This window comes from Pholcus phalangioides, unplaced genomic scaffold, assembly GCF_987345545.1.
Source record: "Pholcus phalangioides strain wild (caught in Gottingen) unplaced genomic scaffold, Ppha-v1.0 ptg000009l_1, whole genome shotgun sequence".
In the NCBI taxonomy this organism is placed as follows: domain Eukaryota; kingdom Metazoa; phylum Arthropoda; class Arachnida; order Araneae; family Pholcidae; genus Pholcus; species Pholcus phalangioides.
Window position 1 is genome coordinate 11,631,695 of NW_028301602.1, and position 26,289 is coordinate 11,657,983.

Consider the following 26,289-nt stretch of genomic DNA (forward strand, 5'->3'; position numbering starts at 1 on the left):
ATCATCTCCTTATCGTTGTCTCTGTTCTCTCTGGAGATCGTGCATCTTGCACCAAAAGAAATTTCTGGAATATTTGGCGTGTAAAAAAAAAGAAGGTGCAATATAAATGCATCATGTATGACAACTGAGACGATAGGCGTATTTTAGACATGTGGGTGCTCGGATTCAGCTTTGTGTACGAATTCTTGATTTCTGAATCGATTTTTGGTGCACTAAAAGAATATTGCTGGTGCTTCCGCATCCACAGCACCCTCGGCTCCGATATTAATGCATGACAAGATTTACAATTGTCAACAGGGAATCAATCCATCCATGGTTTCGTCAAAAATAGCAAAATTTTCATGTCTTGTTACTATCGGTTATCTACGGAATTGTCAATATTTGGACCAATCAGGAGTTTGATCCCGCCCATCCCAGCGAACGTTTAATCCGAACAGTTCAGTAAGAATGCGTGGGAAAAGAATGAAAGGAAAGACGCACCCAGGGCCGCAACTAAATGCTTGGTCAGCCGGGGCAAGCACGCATTTTGGCACCCCCCTCATAATGTTGAAGGAGAGGTTAAAGAGTGAAATTTGCGCCCCCTCTAGTCCAGCGCCTGGAGCACCAGACCCGCTTGCACCCCCAGTTGCAGGCCTGGACACATCCATAGGTGGAAATAGACTTGAAGTGCTGGGGGGGGGGGTGAAACGATGATGCCAATTCATATGCACACCTTATATCAGTCGGCTCGCTATTAACGGTCGGGGGAGGGGGGTGATGTCCTCCATGTCACCCGCACCTCCACCCATGGATCCACCCCATGGGCGTAGGGTCTCTCAAACTGAACGCAACTCCGGTCTATCGCCAGGAACAATTTAATACCGCATGATTTCTGCTGTAAGTGTGCCTACGAACTTACTATAGACACGCTTCAGCAGAAGTCACAGGCGCCGGAACCTGGGGGCTTAAGCCCTTTGTCCCCAATACATTTTGTAAAGGGGACTAAGCTCTCCCGATAATTTCTGAAAAAAAAAATTAATGTACCTTCTCTCTCTTGCGTACGCGCGTGAGTCCCGTATATACGGGACGACTAGCAACTTCCAGCCTCCCTAACACGTTTTCTTCATGTCGGCGCCTCTAGTCTGAGTGCGAATCTAGTGCTATTCATGGATTTCAGCGCTGCAATCTATTTTTCAAGCTATGAGTAAGAAGTGCAAAGATCGAATATTTGAGCGTTGCAGATCTTTTGGTGACCTCTCTATGGCGACACTTTTGTTAGAACGTGAAGATAATCTCGCATGCACTCCTCCAAGTTCGGAACCACAGAAAAAACAAACTTCAGTCGAACACCACTATGCCGCCGGTGGGGTTAGAACCAAAGCCTCCAAGATACGTATATCTAGGAGGCTTTGTTAGAAAGCGGGTCCTCGCGATGTGAATCCGTCACTATGGCCGACGATCGCACAACCCAGGGTCATCTTTGCATATCATGAGGACCACTGGTGTCCTTTACACGCTTGTGACAATTGATGTTTAATGCAATTAAATGTTACGAAGTCCACATGATCCACGGGGCGCACCCCTACGTTTAGACGGCACGATAATACTTGTATTTTCGTTCACCAATCGAGTGAATTCGATGTACAGTATTTCTGTGAGAGAGAAATAAGCACCAGGTGTAACAAGTTCTCACTTCCTACTGAGCAGTCCTGCATATTACCAAACATAATAATTATGGCAATTTCTCTCAACTTACCTTCTGGATAACTAAGAGTCAAGGAGCTCTTTTTTTAAAATTTACGTAAGGCAATTGCATAATACACATTCACTCACTATCTTGGATTGGCAGAAATATGATTGTGTGTGTGTGGGGGGGGGGAGGGTATGCATACGTCTCATTTCTCAGTTGGCACCCGTTACCACTATTCAAGGTTCAAAAGCTCCCTATTTTTGTTAAAAGCTGTTGTTTGTTTAGATGTGAACCAGTAGGGCTCCAGGTGCAGACTCCGAGTGAAACCACTCCCCTCTCAACCTCGTAGAGGGATTTAGACTCATTGAATAGTTTTATCCATGCTGACTTTTTTCATCTTTAATATTTCATGTAATTATTCGAAATTCGATCTCTGAAAGGCAGTCGGAAAAACTATTCAAATATTTTGGGTCCCAAGCCCACCAAACTCGCTTTGGGTCGTGATTAAAGAGAATTATTGTCTGTAACTCCGTATACAACACCCTTTGTCAATAAATCTTCTGTTTTTTTTTTTTTGTTTTTTTTAAAATCGTGTTTTAAAAAAAATAAACCCACAGTAAATAGGGATTTTTCGTTTATCCGAACAGCCGATTTTATATAATTAGAGAGGTTGTTTCATGTTTTATACAGGGTGTCCTGTAAGTGCTAATGCGGCATTTATCTCATCAACCACCCGTCGTACGGGGTATGATTCCAATTTTAAAAAATGCTCGAAAGGCGTTCAAAAATTACCCCGCATTAGTTTTAAGAATGAAAATACAGTGTGTAACAAAATAAAAAAATCTAAAATTTTATACGGTCCCCCAGTGCTCTAACTTCCAATTAGGAAGTTATTGCTCTGTCTCTCCTGAGGCCAAGAACAAAAAAAAATCCAGTGTTTTAATTACAACTACTAATCACCGAGTTATTTGAATTCATAAATCGGAGAAAAGTTGGGAAAAAAACCGGTAAAAAAAAGCTAACGGACAACACTTCTTTCTTCAATTTTTTTATGTTGTTCTTTCCCCACTTTTCTCCGATTTTGAATTCGGATATCTCAGCGAATATTGCACTTGAAAACATAGGATTTTCGTTGTTGGCATCATCAGAGATAGGGCAAGAACTTTCTAATTGGAAGTAAGAAGACAGAGGAGGACGTATAAAATTTTTCATTTTTTATTTTGTTACACACTGTATTCTCACTCTAAAAACTGGTACAGGGTAATTTTTGAAAGCCTTTTGAGCATTTTTTAAACCGAAACTATATGTTTCTACGATGGACAGTTGATGAGATAAAGGCCGCTTTACCACTTACCTGTGTATTGGCAACTATAGTTAGAGGTGTACGCAGAGAGTGACTTCGGAGCCCTAATCCTAAGGGCAACAGTTATTAGAAATTATTTGAAAGAAATTAGAAATGTTGGAAGAAAATATTGTAGTCATCGATGAATAAAATTAATCAAATAATATTGCGTAGTCATCTGCACACACACACAAAATCCTATTTATTAAGTACAGAGAACTGGAAAACTTCGCAGAGGAGGAATTGAAATTTCTATAATGCGCGTGTTTTTTGGGGTTTTTTTTTTTTCTGAATCGATCACGGAATCCGATAAAACAACAATCGATAAAAAAAAATGATAATTTCAATCTATAGACTAAACAACGAATTATGTCATTCGATATGTCATGTTTACCTTTCTCGTTTAAAATCACGTGCGTGTCATCTAATTATAGAGCGTTAAAATTCGTTATATTTTGACTTTCATGTGTTACGGCCAAAATGTGGCCAATTCGTGAAGTGGCCGAGAGTTTTGACTAGTGGTTCTTTTTTTTCGGGCTTTGGATGAAAACTGTTTGAATATTGGAGGGGGGGGGGGTTCAAATTTGGTGAAAGAAACGATTTCGGAATGAATGGAAATTCAGAAATAATAAAGTTGCACAACTGAAATTGGTAAAAGAAATAATTCCAGAACTAATAATATTTCAGAATTAACGAAGAATATAAGTTCAGAATTGATAAAAAAAACAATTTCAGAATTGATAAAAAAAACAATTTCAGAATTGATAAAAAAAACAATTTCAGAATTGATAAAATTTAATTTCAGAATGAATGAAAGAATTAATTTCAGAATGAACGAAGAAATTATTTTTAAGATGAGTAAAAAGTAATTTCAGAATTAACAAAAGTTCAGAATCGATAAAATTGCAGAGTTGATTTCAGAATCAATGAAACAAATAATGCCAGAATTAATGAAAAAAAATAATTTCAGAATTAATGAGAAACAAGGAATTTCAAAATTAAAGGAAGAAATAATTTCAGAATTAATGGATATTAAGGATCAATTAGTTTTTAGAATTGATGGAGGAAAAAAAAAATCAGAATTAATAAAGATGAGCCTTATAGCCTCTATTAAACTTGTCTCCCCCCCCCCCCATAGTCCACCGAGAGAGTACCCCTTGGGGGATAGTCGCGAAAAATGTATATTCCCCCAACAATGATCTTACGCAAAGACATTCTACAGAAACTCAATTTCTTTTCATTAGAGAAAATTCCCGCGAGCAACACACACATGGAACAACAATACTATAGAAGGAACCAATCAGAAATTTTGTGCAACTGAAAAAATTACTGGAATCAACAATAATTTTGGAGGCTTTGAATCAATAAAATTTGTTTTTTGCCTTTCAGAAAACTATTTAAGAAAAATAACAAGCTTTCAGTATACTTTCGGGAAAACAGTTGGAAACCGCGTGCTTCTCTGGAAATGAATTGTGCGCAATAATGCTTTACGGAAACACTTTTGTATATATTCGCAACGAACAATACCTTTTCAGTAGCGGTTCAAAATTATCTCGGAACGATCAGAATCACTTCTACAATGAATATATTCTTTTTATTGTAATCTTCATCTTATTTACTCACCAGTGCCGTCTTAACGCATGAGCCCATCCGGGCACCTCAAGAGAAGAAGGGTCTCACAGAAAAATGAAAAGTAGTTGAATTTCGAGAATTTTCCAGGCAGGGCCTCAGAAAAATCCCTTGGCCCAAGGGCCCATGAAGTTACAGCCCCGTAACTCACTATACATTTTTTAAATTCATCATACACAAATTTATCAAAAAAAAATTTACCATTAACTTTTCAATTAAAACTTCCAGGAACATATAATAAATATACGAATTTCTGGAAACCCGAGACATAAACACGCAATTATTATTCTAAAATCTTAACCCTTCAACTACCACATTATGAAAAGTAGAATAAGAAGAAAATGGTAACTATAATAATAATAATAATTATTATTATTATAAAATCATAATAAACAGAAATAAAATATAAATACAATGGTGATAATAATATGAATTTTTATTATTTTCATACATGTATTTTTCTACAAATCACTTGCAAATATATCCTTCTCACATAACCCACAAAATATATATACATAATTTTCAACAATAATAATAATTGCAATATTATTAAAGGCAATTTACTTTTTAATCGCAAAAATGATGCAATATAATTCAAAAAGTCAATTTCAAAGCCATCAAAATGCAATGAGGAAAAAGAATTAAGTAGTAATAAATACACAATATCAAAGTATTTTTCAGTAATTACTGTGAATCAACATTCAAATAAAAACACCTCACATTTGGCTTTGTTTATTTGGCGAGATTTCGTTCATATCATCGCCAAACACGTTTGAATTTCCCATTCCAGTTTTCGGCATCTCCTCCGAGAAGAACCGTTTTTCCTCACCTTCTCGTTGTTACAGCGACGAGGTCACGATCGCCGGAGCCTCGTTATAACCAAAGAATTACCGGAGAATTATCTTTCTTGTTCGAAAAAAAATAATTGAATAATTCCTTCGATTATCTTTTCTTGGATTATATCTATAATTATACTGAAAGTGCTAAAAAAAAAGGAACTACAAGCGTTCGTTTTGAAGCGACATTTATCTGGAATACTTGCACGCCACGAGGGGGGGAGAATCCCTTTTGACTAGCATTTTCAGCAGCAAAGCCGGTAAGTACATTGTGTTTTTTCAAGAAATATATTCAATTTTTGTGTTTTATAGATCAATTTGAATAATATTTTGCTTGAAATTAAGATATTTCGTGTTAAAATTTCTCTCAAATAGGGAAAAAAATGTTTGTTGGGTTGTTTGAAACGCGAGATGAAGAGAGAGTGTGAGTGTGTGGATAATATTCACTTTCCTCTAGTTTTCATCGATCAGATTCTTCTCTTTTCTGTGATGCCAAGGGGGGTTTTTGTGGGAAAAAGTGATTCTCGCCTCTTGCAATCACGACAATGGATGGATCCTCTAAAATATTGGAATTTAATTTATTTTATGATGGAGGTTTTTTTCTCTAAAAAAAATGTCGTTTGATTGTTGAGGGAATAATTAGAGAATTTTCATTGTCCGTGAAAATGTTTTGGAGCGAATTGAGTTGGATTTTCCATTGCTTGATAGCGATTGTTTGAATTTATTGTTGAAACCTGTTCCTGAATTTTGCTGAAATTTGATATTGAAGTGAGGGAATTGACGAAATGTGTGGTTGAAAGTGATTGTTGCTGCTTGCTGAAATTTGTTGTTGAAAGTGACTGTTTAAATTCATTGTTGAAAGTGACTGTTTAAATTCATTGTTGAAAGTGACTGTTTAAATTCATTGTTGAAAGTGACTGTTTAAATTCATTGTTGAAAGTGACTGTTTAAATTCATTGTTGAAAGTGACTGTTTGAATTTGTTGTTCAAACTTCCTGAATTTCCGAAATTTGTTGCTGAATTTTTTTTGAAAGTGCTCCAACCCCGAATTTCCGCAACAATCAAATTCAGTAATAAATTTCGGTAATTCAAGAAGCTTCAACAACAAATTCAAACAATCTCTTTCAGCTACAAATTTCAATATTTTAGCAACAACCACTTTCAACCCCGAAATTGAGGGTTGAAAGTGATTGTTGCTGAAGTATTGAAATTTGTAGTTGATGGAAAATGATTGCTGAAAGGTGCTGGTTGAAAGTGATTTTTTGAATTTGTGGTTGCTAAAATTCCAGTTGATAGCGATTATTGCTACAAATTCTCGTTTAAAGTGGATTGTAGCTGAAATTTGTGGGTGAAAATGATTGCTGAAATCGTTGCTAAAATTTTGTGATGAAAGTAATTGTTGCCGAAATTCATGAACAAAGTAATTTTTTGCCTGTTTCATAATGGCATTGTTGGTGATTAATTTCGTAGAATTTTAGCCAATAACATTGTAAATTTTCATCATTGTTTTTTTTTCTACATGAATTTACAAAAAATTCAGACAAAACGTTCTTGGAAAACAATCACGCCACCAACACTGGATTTACAAGCCTAAAGATTAATTTCATCTAAATTTTGCATCGTAAATCCATTAGCAAAGTTATGTGTCTTAGCCTTGAATAACAAACACAGCGAAACGACAATAAGTAAATTGGTTGATGATAATGATCTCAAATTTCTTTACACTTAGTTTTTAAGAATTGTTTCAACAATTGTCAAATTTCACTTGATATGTGTTATTGTCTTATAGTAATTAGTATTTTTATATCAAGAACTAGATCTAAAAACTTTCAGGTGTTAAAACAATATTTATACTTCTGTGAGAAAAATGCAAAAACAGTAACATGAATGTGGCGATGTGTTGATTTTTTGGATACCGTTGAGAAATGAAGATTATTGCAAAAGTTCTGAAGCCCAATTGCAACAATCGTGTAGCTTGTTCTTGGAGGGTTTTTAAAAATATATATTTTAAGCAATTTTCATTGCCAAAACACGGTTAACTAATGTAAAAAAACATAGGTGCACTTAAACTGCAAAGCTGATGTCAAATCCACCTTTTAGGAACTATGTATTCAAGGGCTGAACAAATCACAAAAAAAAAAAAAAATTGAAGTCTATTCCCCAGGACAATTTTTAGACGCCAAAAATTTATATTACACAGAGGTCCAAAATAATGCTTTTCTTTTTCAGGGCATAGTGACCCTCTTATGTTGCCATATATGCTACTATAAATTTTTTGTGCTGCTACTCTCAGCCTGCAATTTAGTAACCACACAAAAGAAATTTTAGGCGCCCATACAAATTAGGCGCATGTACTCAGTGAAATTATCACGATTTCGTAAGCAGGGCTTGATAAATCCCAGGCGTCAGGTCGCCATGGCGATTTTAAATCTGTGTAATGGCACCTTAAATTTTTTATGGCGAATTTGCTTCTAAGGCAGGTATTACCAAATCAAAAAAAATTGTAGGCGCTAGTCTAATTTCTTTGGGGCGAAGAGTTAGTGATGTTAATCTCAAGAAAAACTATCCTAAACGGTTTTTTCGACTTTCCCGGGACATATTTTTCCCATGCCAAAAGACACTGTCAGGAAATCAATTTTTCGTAATTCATAGACTTCAATTTAGTAATCAAATACAGAAAATTTTATTCGCCAATAACAATTTTATAGTCGGCATGGTAAGGGGCCATTCAAGTATTACGTAAGCAGATTTTCAGCCATTTTTGACCGCCCCCCCCTTGTCAGCAAAACAATGACCCCGTCCCCCCCGTCAGCAAAATTTCGTCAGCAGCTTAGAATATTTCATATCTTCAAAAAGGGGTAGTTGATGACGTAAGAAACTTTCAAACCCCCCTCCCCCCTTTGTCATCAAAAGTCAGCAAATCCGAAACCCGCTCCCCCCCGATGCTGACGTAATACTTGAGTGACCCCCTAACTTGGTGGCTGGGATTTGTCAAGCCCTGGTCTACGAGTGACTCAAAATTTCATTGGGGGGGGGGGTGCCTTTCAACATGAATAGGTATTGTCTCAGGAAAAAAAATTCGAAAAAACAATTTAAGGCATTTTTTTTAGAGAGGAAAAACACACGATGCTCTGTCTTGGCTCCTTACACATGTGGGTGGCACAAATTTTTTCCGATTTGTTAATCCCTGTTTATAAGATATAATTGTTAGTATCGGTTACTGATCTCAATAAGTGATTTACGGCACAGTCTACAATGTAGATTTGATGCATCCTAAGTAAGGAATTTGAAATAGACTTGAAATCATGTTATGAATGACATAAGCGAAGGAATCTGGCTCCTTTAATGCTGTATAGGGCAAGGCTTGGCAAATGGGGCCAGGTCGCCATTGTGGCTAGAAAATTAGTCTAAGGAAAGACAAAATTTTCTGATTTCTTCATTACAGTAAGTCTTTCTAGAAGCTTGACATGTCGACAAAGAAACATTATTTTTGATTATTTTTTATTCTTAACAGAAAACCATGCGTGGCTCCAAACATTTATAGATGGTGCCTCAGTATTTTTTCTGTCAAGCCCTGGTATTGTTATTGTCGTTTGGTAATAAATTCGTAACAGAATCGATTGTCATCGAATTTATAGCTATTTGCATAATTCAGAGCTTGAGAAATCCCACGCGCCAGGTAGCTGTGATGACTAGGAAATCGGTATTGGTGCTTAAAATATTCTGTGATTTCTAAATCAGTCAAGGGATGGCACAAAATTTACTGATTACTTAAGTGTAGGTGTGTGTGTGTGTGTGAATAAGTCCCAGGAAAGGGGTCATTCAAGTATTACGACACCATTGGGGGAAGAGGGTTTCGAATTTGCTGACTTTTGATGGCGAGGTGGATTTGAAGGTTGCTTACGTCATCGACCGCCCCTTTTTGAAGATATGAAATATTTTAAGCTGCTGACGAAATTTTGCTGACAAGGGGGGAGGGGGGGGGGGTCAAAAATGGCTGAAAATCTGCTTAAGTAATACTTGAATGGCCCCAATGTAAAAAAAAATGTTAAATACTGTTTTCTTGAGGTAAAACCATACTTGACTTAAATAAATTTGTCTGGTGCTTTCATTTTTCGATTTTTCAAGCCCCTTCTCGTGAAGGCTTTTGGCAACAAATTTGGATGATCTCTGTGCGACTTATCCATGATAACTCTGATGATAACTCTGGTAACTTTTTCCTAACCTCACGTGAGAAAAATGAAGAATGGGAAAGAAAAAAAAATTATTAGAAAAGGGGGAAGCATAATGAATAAACAAGATTTCTATCTTGTTTATCTCTATTATATTGGTTATTTTCACCCTCACCCTATGTTTTCTTTTTGCTATGGCTCTGTTCAAGTATTACGCAAATGTTTAGCCATTTCCTCCCCCCCGTCAGCAAAACTTCGTCATCAGCTCTACCCCTCTGAATCCTAACTCATATTTTCATAAAGGGTGGTTGATGACGTAAGCATTATCCAAACCCCCCCTTGTCATCAAAAGTCAGCTAATCGGGACCCCCCCTCCCTATCGATGATGACGTAATACTTGAACGGCCTCTATTACATGTATATGTAGAAAGGTACATAAAATGTTTAGGAAAAATCCTTAACGAGAGCATAGAAAACAAACAGGGAAGAAAAACTTCGGTTCTCTCATAAGGGCTACAATTAAACTTCGCTAAAGATAAGAGGAAAGGAAGCAGAACTAGATTGAATTTATTCCACTGGCGTTTGGACGAAATATTTCGTCAGTGATCGTAAAGGAGTTAATTAATCGACGGTTCGTGCTTTTTTTTATATTTTAGTTAAAGATCTAGCCTCATCTTTCTCTATTCACGTACATAATAACAGCGAAGTCAAATTATTTTGTCTTTCGTGAATCAGTGAACTTGGATGTATGAATGTTTCATCGTACAACACGCACGCAATGATCATCATCCAACATAATGTCTCTATTACAGATCGAATGAGTTGCCAAACGGACGGAGAAGATTTGATATAGCATTAAGGAAGTTTCGTCGCTCGTAATCTGACTTCAAAGTCTGGCTCGAATTTTTAATCAAGTTCATCAGAATCTATCCAGATCGTCATGGGAATGAAAATGAATTAGTTCAATGGTTTTATTAGCCTGTGCTGTACCAGTGGGAGATCGACCCTCATCTGTATCCAATCAATGTGAATCGAAATCAGATAGGCGATCGCGAATCAGTTAATTTGATCATGCCTACCCTAAATTGAAAAGATTCGGAAGTTCTTCATTGGATCTTGTTTGCTTGTTGAGGAAAAGATTCGTGATGTCTTTTTTTTTTCTTTCCAGTGTTAGCAGCTCCCCGGTTTTATTACCTGAAAACCAGCTTTGTATGTGCGCTATTTGTGGAATAGCCATTTCTTTCGCATAATATTATCCTTCATATACCTTTTTGAAAAAAAAATATATATATAAAAATATTCCCCCTTCCCTTGCTAATGTTGTCGAGTGTCAAGGTTACTTTCGAGCTAATGGATTGTTTTTGAAGCCGCCCTTTTTTCTGACGAAAAGAAGAAAGTTTTTTCTCTAGCTTCCTTCATCTTTGTCGTCATCTTTAATGGATGTCAGGGATACGGAATATATAAAAAGTGTCATTTGTTAGGGCTATTAAGCTACTTTCATTATTGAGACACTAGATATAGTTCTCTTTATTCAGTTCTTGTACAAAGTTGTCGGGCATGTGTTTTTCGCTGTTACCTTGAATACCGACACAAAGAGCCGTTGATTGCAAGACACTTTTGAATTTGTCGAGAGATCTTGTTCAAAGAGCTGGATAATTGCATTATCGTGCTGTAAAATATACCTGGAAAGAAATATGACGTTTTTTTTTTTTTTGTATTCCAAGCTTTTATCTGCGGTAGAAGTCCATTTGAATTCAGAAGCCAAGCGCTCGGAGTCCTAACGGATCCCATTGTTTTAAAAATATGCGAATAGACTGTTTTTTTAAATCTCAATGTTGAAGTAGTTCCCCCCCCCCCCAATCAAATATTCTGTAATTAGCTATTTGAATAATGATTTTGCCATCTAGTGAGGTATATACTGCGGAGCTAGTAAATTATATTTCGAATTTTTTTTTCGATTCTGCATGAAATTTCGTGAATATTAAACATTCATGTAATGTTCTGAATGATCTTTGTACCCTGCCTGTGCATGCATCCGTTATCAGTTACGTATGTGTCATTAAACTGCTAGTGAGCAATAAAAACTGCCTCTACGTTTTTAAGCTGTTTTTATTGCCGTTGTAGATAATGAGAAAAATGGCCATGGAATTCTTCAAATTTTGTCATTTACAGCGGCAACCACTGGCGTACGCGGGGGGGGGCGGCAAGTCAACCAAAAATATGACACTATTTTTATATTTCGGTTAAAAAATTGAAACATCGAAAGAAAATCCCCCTTATATGCTATGTTAACAAATTTGTTAATTTAAATGCTTTTTGTAGGCCGGTAACTCAATTTCTCAGGGAGAAAAATCTTTGTCGTCCTCAAGCCATTTTGTGTCCCCTCGAAAGGTCTATCCTACGTACGCTCCCTGCAACCACATCGTTAATATTAAGCATGAATTTGGGGAGAGCGCCGATAGGTTTTACTTATTTAGGCCAGATTTCTTTATGATCATGTACACGTTTGCCTATTGGCTCCATATAGTTTTGGAGACCCAAAATTAAACATTATACAGTATTCGCGAAATTCAGCGTTCGAAACTAACTTCAACCGACCAACACTTCGAACCCCACTGTTGGAATAATGCATATACAGAGATGAGACATATGCGGCTGTCTAGAGATGTGACGTGAGAATATTGTCGGAGAAATAATATTCTCCTGGATTCTTTTTTCTTTTAAATAATGAAATTTTTTTACCAATTTCGTTTATACAATTGACGCTTATTATAACGACCCCACGTTATAGCGATCATTCCATTACAACGACCGGTATGATAAGTCCCAAATGTTTTCCATAGAACGACTGTCATATGTACTTTCGATAACCTCACAATATAATTTTAATTCTCGACGGAACCAAGGGAGTCGTTATATCGAGCATCGACTGTATTATGAAATATTGTTTTCATTGCCTGAAAAATTTAGAATTTTCTTTTTGTACAATCATCTCAATGGAAAGTTTTAGTTCGAGAATATTGTCTGTCATAGTGAGGTTTCAAAGGTTTTTGTTATGAAGATTTTTTGGAAACCTTTTAAAGATGATGAAAATTTCTTTTAAAATTAGTTTTCAGAAATAAGTTCAAAGCAAAATATAAAACCAAAGGTGATTGACAAAGAAAACCATTCTTATGATCACCTTCATTCTAAAGCAGATAGAGAACTGTCATTTTCTTCAGTAAACTTAATGAAGATATTCTCAGATTTTTTACCACAAGTATTTTTTTGCAAGTATAATATTGTTCAATTTATCCATGTTTTCATTTTCTTGCTTTAAAAGTTTAATGTTGTGGTCTGAAAACTTTAATTTTCCTCTTTCTATTGGCAATTCCTTTATGCTGCATGTATGAGATTCTGAAAGCTCTTGCAGAAATTTTATAATGGAACTTCTGCCAAACTCATTCGTATTCACGTTCCTTTCCACCACATAACAGCACCAATGTTTCCTGCAGATTTCCTATAAGTTCTTTCCAGAAAGTCCTATTTGTCTGGGTATAAGGGTAGTTTTTAAAAAATTCTCTCTCATGGTATATCTTCTGCTGTTGCCAAATGGGAGGGGCGCCTGCGTACCCCAATGTATACACAAGTTCACTATCTGAAGGATTTACTTACACAAGATACTTATTGAGCTACTGAAAGAGGCAAAGGGGTAGAGTACATCTAAAAAGGAAAAATAAACCAAGTCAAAAAATAAAATTTTAAGATGCATTATTAGTTAGGAGTAAATAATGGATAACATTGTTTCTTAATTAGATGTGAAATTGTAACAAGTATACATATAAAATTGATTTTGTAAGTAATATTAAAATGCAATGTCATCGTTAAATTTGATTGCTAGTATCATCGCAGTAACAATCTTTCAATTACCACTTTTTCAATTATTTAGACAATAAATTCCACAGTTAAAATTCAATATCAATCATTTGAAGTTACCAATATTTTCAATCAAAAACACTAATTTTATTTGTAATTCTAATAAATTTTAAGAAAATTGATATTCGGCTGCGAAATATTCGAATATTCCGTTAAATCACCTTTTGTCCTATCCCTAATATTTGTTGCTTATGCTCACATCAGACAAACAAAACACTGATGTTTATAGTAATTCTGACATACAAACACAAAGGCTACAACAGGCAAAATGCTCAATGAAATGGCTGATAAAATATGCCCAATATACACACAAATATGGATGTCAGATATAACCAAAATACAGTAACCCAATATAAAAGCATATACCTAAAGAAAAAACTAATAATACAATATAATACACTTCTCATAAAAAAAAAAAAAAATTATGGTTATCTAAGAATGGATAGCTTCTTGATTCATCTGGTAACCCTATTAGAGAAAAACACCCTGTGACACCACAACCTAGAATTGCTCAAATACAAATACAACGCCACAACAGACAAAATGCCCAAGGAGGTGGCTAATAAAAAGATGCCCATAAAAATATGGTTGTCATACATTTCAAAAATACAGCAACCCAATTAAAAATGCAATTACAAACAATATATACACAAGATAAAACACTATACATTGCCCATAAAGAATACTTATGGTTGTCTTATTCTAAGAATGGATAGCTTCTCGATTTACCCCAACATGTTTATCGTATTTCTTTTTAAACGTGTCAATTGTGTTACAATTTACTACCTCCGGGGGTAAGCTATTCCATTTATTAACAACCCTATTAGAGAAAAATTCCCTGTCCCTCACCAATCGAAAAATGTCCCTCACCAATCGATACTGGTGTCCCCTTGTAAAAGCAGTCGATTGGCGGTGTACTAAAAGTTCATGGTCCATCCCATTGAAAATTTTGAACAAAATTTGGTTCCTTACCAATCGATACTGGTGTTCTCTTATCGAAGTAGTTAACTGACTGTGTATTAAAATAACTCAGTGGTCCATCTCGTTGAAAAGTTTGAACACTTCAATTATATCCCTCCCACAATGCGTTCTTCCAATGTAAACATTCAGTAAATCGAGCCTTTCTGCACCCCTCAACTACTGTCTAGCATTCTATTCGATTTTTTAACCTTTGATATGCTCTAACTCAAAGATAACGCAAATCTCTTAGGCCGGGATTACACTATAAAAGTTTGTTAACATTTCTTTCATAAAAGTTCAAAAATGCAACCAATAAGACCATTGGTAACATTCTAGCAAATGCGGTCGATCACCTTATTGAACTTTTACAGTGCAATCCCGCCTTGGAATGAAGTTGTCGTTCGACGACGTTGTCCTTCATTTGTCTTAAATTATTGATTCAACTAGAGGCCGTTATTCGTGATCAATGAAGCAACTTTCAGTTGATTCCATAAACATTTGACATAAGCTTAACTGACCGTCACGAACCCCGTTCTATCTCCATAAAGGCCATTTGGTTGGAATTGTCAGAACTGACGATTGTTCATGAAGAGTTCCAATTGGTCAAGATCAGAGAGCAAAATAGGCCTACAACGGTACAATTGTTCGTTCATTGCACTTCCCTCTCAGTTAGAAAAATTGATGGCAGATGGCAGCACTATACATAACAAGCATTGCAAAAGTTCACAACACGTGCATTCCAACATGTACAGTTTCCTTAAAAATTCCGCAGAGGAATGGGGAGGTGCACATGTATGGTAAAGTAGTAAGTGGTCAACATGCTATTTTCGAAACTTGAAGCATTCAATTAAGCTCTGTATAATTGAATTTACATACGGGTAATATTGCACAGTTGAATGCTCTAAATTGGCAGAACTTCCTGCGGATGCTTTCTTTTCAAATGAACCGCCGCTGGCATCACCTGTCGTCAGCAATGGCTGAAGAAACAGCAGCCGCATTATTATTATTAGGATGCTGGTCGGTCTCTCTTCCAACATCCCCATGTGTCTGTTCTAAATCTTTTCACTGCCAATTAAGTGTGACGGTTACTAAACATAAACCTTCGGGGTGGGTGTGTGTTTATGCATCTGCTCTTGTGAGGAATATCTTTGGAGAGGCTTCGTAGAATCCCTTTGGATGCAAAGGAAGACCATACTTACAGCATGAAAATACTTGAGTGAGAATCTACAGAGAAAGGGAAACCTTTTTTTCTTTTTCATCCAGACTGTTTTTTGTTTAGGTTCAAGGTTAAGGAACCCTAGGCAGTGAAAAGGAGGGTAGCTAACCCCTAGCTGAGAAACACGTCTGCCGATGGCTTCGGTACGTTAAACAAGATCAACTGAATTTCAATTAGGATCTCACTGGGGCTAGGAGACGGCTTTCATGCTAATCAGGTTTTCGGAATCTCATTGGCGTTGAAGCAGAGGGTTTCGGTGGAAGAATTCATTAAAATCAGTCGAATCTCGTTTGAACGATACTGGCAGTTTTTAATCGTTGAATTGGTGGTCGAGACTATCACGAATATATCGCACAAGGACTTCATTGGGAGTTTTATATTACTAGCATTTAGCTTAAGGCAAGGGTTCTTAACCGGAGGACCACGAACCCCTTGTGCGAGGCCGGACTTCTTACATACTCCGGCCATACAAGTGCGAATTGTATGGCCGCACCAGGCCGCTAAATTTTAAGGGCCGCAAAACGAAAAAAAATACTTTCACATTTAAGCTGTTACTTAGTCAAGAATTCAGTCTGTCCAAGACGGATCCCCCCCCCCTCCCCGCGCGTCCCGATGTTAAGACATTGAATCGTCGGGTCTAAGGTTTTGATTGGCACCCCCCCCCCCCCCCATTTTTCTCAATCCAAGAGAGGGAAGGATGCTTTTTCATCTGATGTCCTAGGCGTTGGACTAAAACTGGTCCTAAGTTGGACTTAGATGCCTTCAACCTTAGAGACAGCGCGGGCCACATTTGGCATTTCAATCCGTGGGTGGTGGGCAACTTTCTTACAAAGTGAACACGGCCTAAGCTCTATCGGCTTTAGCCAATTTTATCGATTGCCCTTGTCAGAGAAAACTTTAAACACAATTAAATGTACGTACATAGAATTCAATATCAAATATTATGGTCCATTATAGTAATAATGTGTTGGCAAAAGAGTTCAGCGTTACGTTAATAAGGTGCGTATACATTAGCGCGCGGATCATGCAATGCAAGCATTGGCAATTGGTTGTTCAGTACGGTGTTGTGAACGATTCTTGAGCTGTTTTAACTGGACCCACCTGGAATCCGTTTTTTTTTATCGAACACAAAGGAAGTTTGTGTACAGATGAATGGATTTGAACTGCAGCAGGAGGGTCGTACGCTACAAGATCGGCGCGCTAATGTAATACGCGCCTTTATGGCCACGCATTTCGGCACAAACCGATTCGTTAGAAATTCCGCTGAAGAATGTGTACGAGGTGCATGTACGGTTAAGTAGTACTAGTAATATACTGAATATTCTGCAAAGAAGTTCGTGGCTGTTACTAAATCGACACGGGGGTGGGGGAGGAGGGAGTGGATTTTTTACCTCTGACACACAAAGGCTGTTTGACACAAGATCAAGAACATGTGGTTGTTGATAAATGGAATAGTTTACCTCCGGGGCTCGTGAGTTCTAACACAACTAACACGCTTAAAAGGAAGTACGATAGACATAGCATAAATCGAGAAGCATACAGAGACAAGACAACCATAATCTTCTTTATGGGCAGTATGTTAAATAGTATTAATTAATAGTTTTTGCTTATGAGATGCGGGCATGTTCCGTCCGCCGCAATTGTGGGTCTGACGATGCTCTAGCCGGGGGGGGGGGTGATTCTTATCATTTTTTTCCACTTTATTAATTCACTACAGACACCCGCGAAAAGTCTGACCGAGTGGGGGGGGGGGAAGGGGCATAGCGGAGTCATGGATGGAAGCCGGACTCCCTTTGCCAATAATATGAAGGCTACGCACCCCTTCACCGAATGATATTCAGCACACAATGCAAGAGAACAATGGATTTTTCTCATTCGAAATCTGACATCTTGTATCTTATACAAGAATCCCCCGGTTGAGAGCCACTGCTCTAAAATAATTCCCTGAACAATGTTTAATAATCATAAACCAACACGGCTTGAGAAATCGGGAAAATATTTAGACGCCAGCAAAATTTCATAGACGCTAAGCTTTGCCGCGCCCCCCCCCCCCCACAAAAAAATCTAAAGTATTGTATTCTTTGACTTCTATGATACTTGGGGACTCTTCGTGCTAGTAGACAAGCTGACATAATTTCAGGTTGGGGTCCCTTAAACTCCGGCTCAGCATCATTAAGGTGCTTCCCTATAATTCTCCCAATAGCAAGAGGGAATAATTAATCCCTATGTAACTCTTGTGTAGTATTTGAGTGCTGTGCGTGATATTTAAAACTTATTGGGCTCTGAATATAGCGGGTAGACCGGAATTGATGTATCAATCTGCGTACTTGCTTTTCATACTGTACACGAATGCGGATATTTTTATACAGGGCATCTATCTCATGTGGTACGGTGGCAGCTGTTGGGTGTACTCGAATTATCTTTCGAGTATTGATCGGATGAAATCGATTGAGGTATATACACCCCTCATCCAAAAAGTATAGACTAGCGCTGTATGTTCAGGCTTATGACGTCACTTCCGCGTCACCTGACGATTAGTACACTGGTTGAGAATTGATTGTAGCAGTCCCCCCCCCCCCTTTCGGTGCACGTGTAAGCAAATTGCATTCCCCCTTTTTACAAAAGTTATCCCGGAGAATGTTTTTTGAAACATGTAAAGGTTTGAGTTTGCATCGGAATCTGCCTAAAAAAAATAAATTTGAAGCATTTAATGAAATTAGAGCCTTGACAAGCTGTTCTGTTTCCTGAGTGAGTTTAGCTGTTCCTTGGTGGGTATCAGTAGTACCCAATTTTCGGTAAGCGCATCCCCTCAAATTATTAGCTTTATATACATTTCTACCATATCTAGAGATAACAAAGCCCCCTTTCTGTCTCCACTGGTGTCTAGGGATAACCCAGCTCCCTTTCCACTCCTGTCTGTGGATAACCACGTTCCCCTCCTCTCCCCCACGCGTATCTATGGGTAACCAAGTTCCCTTCCACTTGTGACTATGGATAAGCTTCCTACGCATTTCTAAGTGCATGAATACCACCTATGCATTTCTGGGGCCTATGCAAATCTTGTACGCATGTTTGAAATGAACATTCATCCTTCGCATGTGTAGGGGATACGAACGCTTCCAGCAGTATATACAATGCATTGCACATTCAAAGGAGTGCACGCTGCCTGTTCATTTCTGTGGGTACGGAAGACATTTCTAGAGGTACACAAGCATTCTATGTACTTCCAAGGGGTACTTGAAGCATGAAGGTTGCGAACCACTGGTTTATAATATTTTTTTCAATTAGTACCTACTGGTGAAACACAAGCCCCCCCCGGACTAGAATAAAAGTTTAGCTGGTGGCTATGTTCTGAAATATACCTGGGAAAGCAACCTTACTTATCCCTTATGGATAACCTCACCCAGGAGATCCACGGGGGGTGGGAAGCCACTAGTCCAATTCCCTGGTACAATATCTCTTGAACGTATATTTTCCGGAACGGAATGTTTTTGTGAATGCTCAGAGCTAAAACCCATCTTATCTGTATCTATATACAGAAGTGAGAAAAAAAAATCTTGGCAGAGCTTGAAAGAAGCTTCAGGCGCTTCGTACCGTATCTTGCCTTGTTTTGATGGAGCTTCTTCCTCCATCTTCACTTTCTTCTGTTGCGTGTTTCAAGGTCGACTTTTTATGTTATTATTCATGCTCTGGATTCTAGGTCGGTCGGTCTCTCTCATCTTAGCCGTAGGGTTTATTTCTAGAGAGAGAAAAGAGAAAGACTCATTCTTATTATACTCCCGTGAACAACTCTCTTTAGTACTCACGCCCTCGGCAATGATTTAGCGAGAAATGATTTTTTCGAGTTTCCGAAGATTCATCATCGGTGGGTGGTAAATCTATTCCACAGTTGTATGTGTTGCAGTCGGGGCCTTCAAATCCTGGACGAAAGCTTTAATGCCGAGAGTTCCCCCTCCACGTGTCTGATCCTTTTCCAGTAAATTTATGGTGTAACAAAAATGAATTTTATACCTGGGGTAGAACCATAGGCGTACGCAGAATTTTCTCGGGGGGTGGGTTGAGATTTTTTCCTTCTGTGGAGAGGGGGGGGGGTATACGTTTTCCCGGCAAAATAACACGATAATCTTCCCTCAGGGGGGTTAGAACCCCAAACACCCCCCCCCCCTTGCGTACGCCAATGGCTAGAGCCAACCCACGTGTAAACCAGAAGTGACAAACCCCAGGTGGATCAAAAAAAAAAAATTGGCATAAGCACCTAAAATCTTTTACTTATGTTGTCTTAATTTGAGTTTTTGAGGACGACACAAATTTTTCTTTTTAAATCATGTCAGTGTGTGTTGTGTTTAGTGGCACATCAAGTCCTGGACAAGCTGAAAAAATTTTCTTTTCCAAAAAATGCTAGGCTTCCATGAAATTTGACTGGCGCCGAAATTATTTTTCGATTTGCCGAGTCCTTGTGGAAATCCATTAACCTTTTGCGGTCCTATGCCGAGGTGAACTCGACAGTAAGTGGACAGGGGAAAAACGGTACTTCATTGTTGCAACTGCCCCTTACTATACTAGGAAGGGCCCCCTGTGAATTCGCCTTCTCAGCAGAACTGATTAGCTTTCTTTAGAACCTATAGAGGTCTATCACCATGGGCAATTTACTACCAAGGAAGTTGTGCCGGAAGTATGTGTGCGCCTAACAGTCTGAGTGCGCATCTCGCGTTGTCTGATTGTTCAGTGTTGCCATCTGCATTTCAGAAGTGAGTGAAATGTGATGATTGAATATTTGTATTGCTCTTAGGCCTGTTTTTTTTTCAAACCGAGAAAAACTCGGGTCTATCGCCATAGGCAATTTACTACTTAGTGAGTTGTGCCGGAATTGTAAGTGTGTGTACCTAACAGTCTGAGTGCGTATCTAGTGTTGTGTATGATTTTTCAGTGCTGCCATCTATATCTCAGAAGTGAGTGTGTAGTGACTGAATATTTGTACTGTTTGTTGGCCTGTTGCTCTCCGTGGTGAGAATTTTTAACGGAGAGATCGACTCGAAGTTGGGAACCTCAGAAAACGAATTTCAGCCGACCGTCACAGTGGCGACGGTGGGGATCGAACCCGGGTCTCCGCGATGCGAGTCCGTCACTATGTCCGCTCGACCATCACAGCGGCGAACTCATAAGCTACAAAAATTGCAAAGGGACCTTCCTCATTGCGGGGGGGGGGGGGAAGACTACAAAGTATGAACTGTACCAATGAAGTATCGGAAAAACCTGGATCGCAAAGGGGTTAAAAAGTGCATTAGAGTAATGTAGGCGTGTGGTCGAATAATTTTAAGAATTGTTGCCGACCCTTGACACACACTGATGGTAGCAAACGCCCCCCACTCCCTCTCCACTTACGTTGAGATCTTTGGTTGCCCCCGGGCCACGATGTTATGGGGACTTGACTGTGAAGAATTTATAGTGTGATGAAATTGAAATATTCAGCCTCCCGCAAAGTTTAAGGTGGGACAGAAGGGCGTAGCGGGGGGAGGGGTCTGGTTCTCCCCCCCCCCCCCTATATGTGAGAATGACACAAAAAAGGGGAAAAAGATGGCCAAATCTATTGTTCTATCACTTTGGCCTTCCCCCAAAATGAAATGTTGCTGTGGTGGTCGAGTGGTTATAGTGACGGATTCGCGATGCGAGGATCCGGGTTCGAACCCCACAGTGGTGGTCGGCTGAAGTTGGTTTTCTGTGGTTCCCAACTTCAAGGCGCAAATGCGAGCCGATCTCCCCGTTAAAAAGTCTCGCCACAGAGAGCAACAGTCCTACAACGGTAAATCATTCAATCATAACACTTCACTCATAGTTAGAAAAACTGGTGGCAGATGGCAGCACTACACATAACAAGCATTACAGAGAAACAAAAAACTTCGTCAGGTTTCACTACACGCACATTCCCGCATGTACCGATTCGTTGGGGGTTCCGCGGGGGGGGGGGGGGGTTTGCATGTGTGGTGTAGCAGTAGTAGGTAGGGCCTCCAAAAAAAAAATGGCTCGGATATCCATGATGTTCTTAAGTCAGCCACCTCGTTGGGCAATTTGCCTGTTGTGGCGTTGTATTTGTATTTGAAAGTGGTCCCCCGATCGAAATTTCTGGCTACGCCCCTGGTGGGTCATATTTTACTATACCGCGCATCAACTCCGGTCATGTCACCATACGCCAATTTACTATCGATCGAGTCAGGTCGGTAGGTAAAGAACTTGTTATCTGTGTTCCCCAGGATCGCCTTGACGGCAGCATTCATGGGTGGGAGACGAGCATCTTACCATTGCACAACTCGCGCACCAAAAAAAGAAATGGGTCAACACACTGGTAGCCGAATGATGCAGCGACTTGGAAAGTCAGGGCACTGACATACGTAGGGGATTGGGCCCGTATTTTAGTGTTTTTAGCCGGGGAAAAAAAACCAGAACTCTCTCATGTAACAGATACTCTCTCATTGGTTGCATTTTTCAAGTTGCATAAAATTTTTATAAAACTTTAATAGTAGCCTATAAAAGTTAAACTTTTATATTTAATCCTGGCCTAAGTGTTGGGACCACGAAAATGAATCGTATCAAGACCGAGATTACGCTATAAAAAACTGATAAAAGATCTTTTACAAAACTTGAAAAACAACCAATAAGCGTATCGGTTAAATTCGAGCGAATGTGTAACCAGTAGGGTTATTGGTTGTCTTTTTTTTTTTTCAAGTTTTGTGAAATAATATTTTATCAAACTGGGACAGTCTATTCCCGACCTAAGCGGGATCCACTCTATTTGATAAAAGTGAAGAAAATATGCAAATATTTGATAAAAGTTTGGAAAAGAAAATTCAGTGAAGGGGGTATAAAAAACTAAACTGTGTGTAAACATTTGGAAGGCTACGGATTTGCATTATCTTTATTTCTTCAGAAATCTTGGTCAGAGAAATGATCAAGCAGATTATGCTGTGGTGGTTGTCGAGCCAGGGTTAGATTCTAGCTTTGGGTTTTGGTAGATTAGGAATACAGATCTCGCCGGGTTCGAAATAAAAATCTGAAATTTGAGCTTTGTAACCAACTCCCCCTACAGATTTACGTCATGAGAGTATTCCGTGATTTCTGCTTTCTACTACTTTGTACTACACCACAAACTCCAGAAGTGCCATAGCCCATGTCTGGTTCCTCCTCCTCCGACGTCTTTGTTTTTCATCTTATAGATAAGTAAGGACCGGGATGTCCGTCTCCCAAGGGTGCGTTGGATTTCCTCTTTCAACATGTCGACGACACGCTAACTTTTCTCTGGTGTCTCTCGAGATTTCCATCCTGAATGCTCTATCATCTTTGTTTTTTTTTGTTTTTGAATGGCGTTGATGGAAGAATTCAAAGCACTGTAACTGAATATCCAGTTGTCGAGGAGGCGCTGCCGCCGTTGTGAATGTTATGAATTGCAGCCACGTGGAATGTGTACACTTGTCGGTTTTTTTTTCTTCCTCTTCCTGGAATTCCTTGGTGTTTTCCAAAGAGGACGAGATTAAACTCTTGTATAACCGAGATTACTAGCTATGTATGTAATTGCTGTCCACGCCTGCCATGTGATATGTTGCTTGATCTGTATCCCCATCCATTGGAGTTTGTTTTTTCGCGACATTTCTTCGATTTAAATTTTTTTCTTTTTACAAGTGACTTTCATGCACGCAAAAGGCCATCAACCTCTGTTAAGAATTTGAATGTTCAGTCCTTACTGTGCGAAGAAAGGTGTGGATCGTAGTATGTGTGTTATAAGAATCCCGTGTATTCAAATGCAAATACGGTTCAGACATCGAGTCAAGGAGACATGATTGCCACATCCGGCTGACTTTGAGGTCTAGACGTAACTCGAGAGAGAAAAAAAGATGACTCGTAAACGGCGCAAGTCACGAATTTTCGACATGCAAGGCCTTTTTCGACAGATATGATTATAACTTCAAATTTTTTTTTTTGAAGGCCGTGGTTCTTCCTCTTTCTATCAATTAATAGCCTCGATAGTTTTTGGGGGATTTTGTGGAATGTTTCTACTACTTTAATTAACCATCACCAAATATCGTTGGTCGATGAACTCCTCACAAACATTCGGCTCTCTGAGGCAGCCATAAATAAAAGCTGCCGGGTTTTTGTGGCCCGGCCTCCGTCATGTATACGTATATATACACACACATGGGAAGGTCGCATTCATCATTCCACCCCTACAGGCCTCCTTCTCACTTTGCCTGTATAATAGCAGCGTACCCTTCACTATTGACCCACTACACCCCTCTTTTCTGCCTTTACACCATTTTTTTTTTTTTTTTTTTGGTGGTTTCATTATTATCCTCCTGAAAGCGTGACTCACCCACAGCTAGTACTTTCTGGTATAGTATCGATCCATGCTCATGTATATTCTGTATACAAAAATTCCTGGCATTATGTGAAAATATTGGACGCTACCTATCGAATCTTTCAGTTTGGGAACAGTGTCCACCATTCCATCCTCACTTTTGATTGTCTTAATTCAAGAACACAGATGTAGATGTGTGCCTATTGGGAATTCCTCACCCTTTTTCTTCCACGAGTCTTTATTATTCGCATGTCATCTTTTTAAAGGAAGTCAGCTTGTCAGTATTTCGGGTGAGGCTCATCGTGACAAGAATATTGTGTATGTACGTACCAGACATGTTTTTTTTTTCTTTCGTTGTTAAAATGACGTGTCTTTTCTCTGTCTGTTGTTACTTTACTTGTATCAGTTCCCATCTCATCTTATTGGTGATGACTTGTATTTCTTTTCTTCTTCCTCCCCACTTAATATATCCTTTATGGGTGAAGTCTCAAGACTTGCGAAGAGAATCGTGCCAGCTGACAAATCGGACTTCACGGCGCCGAATGATTTTTCTGTTTTCTTTGAAAGGAGAAAAAAAAATTATGAAGCGCCACTTTTCTTGTTTTCTATGAAATATTTGCTTGTTTCTTTGAATATTTTTATTCACGTTTCCTTTCGTTTGTGCTTCCTTTATGGTTTCCTGAATATCCTGGCATTAAAAAAAATTGTTTACCCATCAGGAAACTAAAGAAAGGGTTTTTGTAGCTGGTGATAAGAAAAATGGCGCCGTCATTGTTTCCCCCCCCATCATCTACTGTACTCTATCAACTTGGGCAATATTATCGAAGGTATAGTAAACGTCTGTTTCAAGGACTCCCAATTTTTAGTTTATACAGCTTCTCTGAGCTGACAGCAGTCTCTAGGAATTACTGATCGATTTCAATTCATATAGACCAGTGTGATGTCTATATGAATTGCGGTCCTGGGATATTCTGAGCGGGGTTGCTAAATTTGCTCCCCGGGTAGATACCCTGTGCTGCTTTCATGTCAAAATTTTATTTCGAGGTTGATTTATGTATACTCTTAAATTACTTATTTAGGAGTAAAAATGTGATAATTTCTTGGAATCACAAATACACTTTTTGTAATACTTAATGGTTCTGGTTACATAGCTAAAGGTTTTATTTTCGACGGATCAGGAAACTTTTGGATACATTCTCTGTGGGGTTTGAAAAATTTGGAGAGAAATTCAGGCACCGTCCTGATTTCTCAATTTTCATTATCCAAATTCATTTATTTTACCACAAACACTACTTCTTGCTACAGTTCTACATACAACTCAAGGTTCAGATACAATTATGCAGAAGTGGGTGGGTGTGTTTGTGTGTGAACAATTATTCCCTTGTTGTATGGTCAGTTTTATTGATCAAATACATAGTTTAACATGCTCCAACAATGTAAAATTATTCATAATATAAGATATACAGATAAAGGATGTGCATGTTTAAATTAGGTATTTTGAGGTTGTGGGGAAAATGTGAATTCAATTTTACCTATTTTGCGCAAAAAAACCCGGTTTTTCTACAACCCTGATTTTGAGGGGGCCACGGAGAGTTCTCTATTTATTAGAGCTTCAATTCCAAGGTGAAAAATGATGGGAGAAAATGTTCTTACTTTCAGAATATCTTTTGGGGACTACAGGACGAGATCGGACACTGATTTTCGAATGTTTTTGCTTCGAAGTATGAGGCCCTGGAACATCACTTTGCCCGAGGACCCATGATGTACAGACGGCCATGCACGAAACCCTCGCAAGAAGGAAACTCACTCAGCTCTAGCCCAGGTTAGGTGCAGACCTATGGTGATGTGTCGGGAGGGTCCCATATTTTACACAAACCTATCTTTTACATTTATTTCAGATCTTGAGAGGGTCACCCACTTTCTGAATCTGTGTAAAATGGCATAGGGTTGCAGAGATCGATTTTATAAAATTTTTCATGTTCATTATAAATTTTGATTTGAAGACAATTCGATAAGTAGAACGGGTCTCGATGGGTCCCTGGATAACGCGGGGGAGGGGCACGGTAAGAAAATATTGTCCAAAGTGAGTCATGGGGCTTAAAAAGATTAAGAAACACTGATATAGACATTTTATTCTCCATCATATCCTGCTGCAGGATTCCTAGACTGTGGTCTTTGGCGGGAGCCTCTGGCAAAAGTTAACACG

General features: G+C 38.6%; 1 protein-coding gene across 1 annotated transcript in view; it reads left to right on the forward strand.

Moving 5' to 3' along the window:
* The first annotated feature begins 5,443 nt into the window (after positions 1-5,443).
* The window catches only part of LOC149081762 (uncharacterized), a 97,575-nt gene continuing 76,729 nt past the window's right edge, over positions 5,444-26,289 (forward strand). The window contains exon 1 of the mRNA XM_089237193.1: positions 5,444-5,736. The gene's annotated coding sequence lies outside the window, so the exon portion shown is untranslated. The remainder of the gene's footprint in view (positions 5,737-26,289) is intronic.